Source organism: Sapajus apella, unplaced genomic scaffold (assembly GCF_009761245.1).
Source record: "Sapajus apella isolate SASKATOON/1434 unplaced genomic scaffold, GSC_monkey_1.0 scaffold32, whole genome shotgun sequence".
NCBI classification, from domain to species: domain Eukaryota; kingdom Metazoa; phylum Chordata; class Mammalia; order Primates; family Cebidae; genus Sapajus; species Sapajus apella.
Genome location: NW_022436972.1, coordinates 18,218,601 through 18,222,692, shown reverse-complemented (window position 1 = coordinate 18,222,692; position 4,092 = coordinate 18,218,601). Strand labels below are relative to the sequence as shown.

General features: G+C 42.7%; 1 pseudogene; it reads right to left on the bottom strand.

The window, feature by feature from the left end:
• Positions 1-2,300: 2,300 nt before the first annotated feature.
• On the bottom strand, positions 2,301-3,619 carry LOC116562191 (annotated as a pseudogene).
• Between the last annotated feature and the right edge of the window lie 473 nt (positions 3,620-4,092).

The window sequence follows — 4,092 nt, the reverse complement described above, 5'->3', positions numbered from 1 at the left end:
GCAGGAAAAGAACTATTTTCTCTAAGATGTTATCACATCTCAATATTACACATTATTTCCAGTTTTCTTTGGAGTTACACCTATTTAAGTAGTTCTATTATAGGCCAGCACAGACCTTAAGTGGATTCCTTTGTAAATGAGTTGACTGCTGGTGCTGATCACGAAATAGTTTGCAAGCAGAAAGGTCATAAGAGGGCTTTCATAGAAGACTAAAGAAGATATCTTCCAAATTGGACATATCCTTTTAGATGGAGGGAGGATAAGAAATGATGTGAACATCAATTTCTTACATTGGAGGAAAAATAATGAGCCATGAAAAGAGGTAAAGTCACATAAAATTACATATGTTGTGTTAATTAGGTTACACACTACGCCAAAGACCAAATAAAATAAAAAGGAAGGAAAAGCAACATACCATTTCTGATGCTAACTTCCTGATTCAAAGGCGACGGATAGCTCAACCACCTGCTCACCCAGAAGATGTGCTTCAAGGAAAGACGCAGCTAGAGAGACTGGTTTTATAATCAGTCTTTGGACGATGTGGTTGACATAACCTGCAGAAGACATAGTGAGAGCATGTTCGTGGGAGCTGGTCTCATATATATACACACACACACACACACACACACACACATACATATATATATGTACACACACACATACATATATATATGTACACACACACACACACACACACACACACGTATATATATTTAATTCAGGCTGGGTGCCATGGCTCATGCTTGTAATCCCAGCAATTTGGGAGTCCAAGGCAGGAGGATCATTTGGGGCCAGGAGTTGGAGACCAGCTTGGACAACATAGAGAGATCCCATTTCTACAAAAAATAAAAAAAATTTTAAAAATTTTAAGAAAGCTAGGCACAGCAGTACATGCCTATACTCTCATCTACTCGGAGGCTGAGGTACGAGGATCACTTGAGCCCAAGAGGTCAAGGGTTACAGTGAGCTATGACCATGTGAATGCACTCCAGCCTGGGTGTGACAAAGTGACACCCTGACACACACAAAAAAAGTAAAACATTCTCATTCCTTCCTTCTACTTCTTGAATGTATTCCAGCTACAACTGGTGAAACTGTAGGTAAAAGTACAAGAACTACTCTTCAAAGAAGGGTAACTGACAAAACACAACTGTGCAGCGTGAAAATAAGAATGATTATTATATTGCTTCTCGATCTTTCAGTTAAAATCAAGCGCAGAATGTTGTTACATGGTCAAATAGTGTGGCCTTTCCAATGATGATAACCTAGTATTCTGTGAGAATGTTCCAGAAGAGAACTGGAAGACATCCCACCCACACCCCTCACAAATAGTTTCTTCTACCCAGAAAGTAGCCCCTGGTTAGTGTAACTTCACTTGAATCCTCTCAAGTTACTATTTGAGAAAATGTCATTGTCTTGTCCCCGCATACATGCAAAACCACTTTTTATCACTCCTGGGTATCCTTGAAGTTTGAGAAAAAGATTTGTGCCCTGAGTGATTTCAACTATTACTAATAGAGCATGCTGATGTAGATTTATGCTCTATGTCCACTCTGAGAACTCCTAGGCCATCCTGGTAGCCAGCATCGTCTCTTTCTCATAATTTTCCCTGCCCAATGTCACCATCCTGTCACTTTCCACTAGCTCTCCGTCACCTTCACTCGCCTCTAGGATTAGTATTGCTGGCTGCATGCCTGTACCACAATTCATTACATAAAATGTCCTATGTCTCGGCAAACTTGAAATTTTTTATTTTTTTAAAGGAAAAATGGTTGTTTTATTCACTTGTACTTAAACCAGCCAAAGTAGTAGTGATGTCATAATGACGGAGCCAATACAAGACCTCTTTTCACAGATATTAGCATAACCAACAAAATAGGGGCTATAGTACAACAGAGCCAAAAAGGTCTGAGCAAATCAATGAAGTGTGTTACAGGTTAGCCCTTTACCTCAAAAAAGTTGTTGTTGTTGTTGTTGTTGTTGTTGTTGTTGTTGTTGTTGAGTCTAGCTCTGTTGCCCAGACTGGAGTGCAGTGGCGCCATCTTGGCTCACTGCAACCTCCAAGTCCTGGGTTCAAAGGATTCTCCTGCCTCAGCCTCCCAAGTAACTGGGACTACAGGTGGGTGCCACCATGCCCAACTAATTTTTTGCATTTTTAGTAGAGATGGGGTTTTACCGTGTTGGCCAGACTGGTCTCAAACTCCTAACCTGAGGTGATCTACCTGCCTTGGCCTTCGAAAGTGGTAGAATTACAGGCATGAGCCACTGCACCCGGCCTCAATAGAGTTTTTTTTTTTTTAAAAAAAGGAAAGCTTCCAACCCCAAAAAATAGGAATATACCTTCATTACCCCAATTTGTACTTTTATTTCTTACTCTTGAGGTTAGATTCTAAACCCTAAAGATATCCACACTCGTATTAGCTCTACTTATCTACAGCTAGAGACAGCTTCTATCACAGTGTCCTTAGCAGCCAAGGTTATTAAAATGTCTGTTCTCCAGGAAGATCCCACAGGAAAAAAGAAGCCTCCCTGATTAGGCTCCAACCATACCCCACCCTCCATCAAATTGACTGGATAGGCATAACGGAAACCAGGACACGTGGTTTCCAAACAAGAAAAATCCTATGAGGGAGGGAAGGAGGGGAGAGGAAGGATTCAGCCAGTGCCCAGAGTAGAACTGAGTAATGTCAGTTTCACTCCTCTTCACACATCTTCAGGTTGCATGTTCATACACGCATGGAGTAAGTCCATGGTTTGTGGAGTACTCAAATACGTAGTGGTCTGCTGTATTATATTATGGCTTTCCCCAGCAGTTTCCAAGGCAGCCCCCAAGTCACTGGCAGGAGAGTTTGGCTGGAACTGCAGGCAGGACTGCAGATATTCCTCTCCACAGTTATAGAAGGGACTGTTCCAGGCCTGAGTGTTCCAGGAGTGGTTGCTCCAGGACTGGGTGTTCCAGGTCTGGTTGCTCCAGGCTGAATTGCTCCAGGTCTGGTTGCTCCAGGCTGAATTGTTCCAGGTCTGGTTGCTCCACACTGGAAGGTTCCCAGTTGTATTCATCAGACATCCCTGGTGGTAGGAAGAGTAGAGGCTCCGGTAGGTGGGTGCTGAGGCCTTCTGCATCACATCATTGGTATTCTTCGGCCAGTTGTTTTTCTGCCACCTCTTAGATTTCATTCTCTGGTTCTGGAACCAGGTCTTCGCCTCTTTGTAGCTAAGATTCAGGATGTTGGAAAGTTCTTGCATCTGCTGGATGCTGAGGTATTTCTGTCTCTGAATCTGTCAGTGAGTACACACAGCTGGGTGGAAGAGAACACAGTTCTGGTCTTCTGTTTCTTGACTGAGACCTTGTCTTCCTTTGTTGTGGCACTACTCTCTGCAGCAGTGGGTCGTTTGCCTTTGGGAATGACAGAAGAATCGGGGCTGTCCTGAATAAGCAGATCCATGGAGGAAGGAAGAGGGGAGACAGTCTCTGTGTGAGGCATCTCAGCAGGAGACATTTGCAAGGATGGATAATTTTCTTCAGGCCCAGAAATCACAGGCATAGGTGAAGATTCTTTACAGTCAGATGCTTTAGAGCAAGGCAGGCTTTGTGGACAAGCTGGATCCATACTCATGTAATTATTGGAGAAGAGGAGAATTAAGAGTTGGACTGGAAAAAAGGCTAAGGTGACTTTAAGACGTTTTTCTGGAAGATCTTAGAGAAATACAACCTCCAGAAGCAAAAGAATCGGGAAGTTGGGATGAAGTGAGTCGCCTCCACAATAACAGGAGGCAACCATTTTAGTCCAGCCAGCAAACTTTATTAAAGTTAAACAAGGATTTTTCTGGTTACTTCTCTGAAGCCACAAATTTTAATCCCAGCTGCACATTAGAATCACTTGGAGAGCTTTTTAAAAATGTCAATGCCAAGGCCTCACCCTCAGAGATTTTAATTAATTTAATTGAGGGAGCCCAGCACCACTGATATGCCTTAGTTTTTTCATTTTGTTTTGTTTTGTTTTGTTTGGTTTTGTTTTGTTAGAGAGACAGGGTATGGCTGTGTTGCCCAGGCTGCTCTTGAACTCCTGGGCTCAAGCAATCTACCCACCT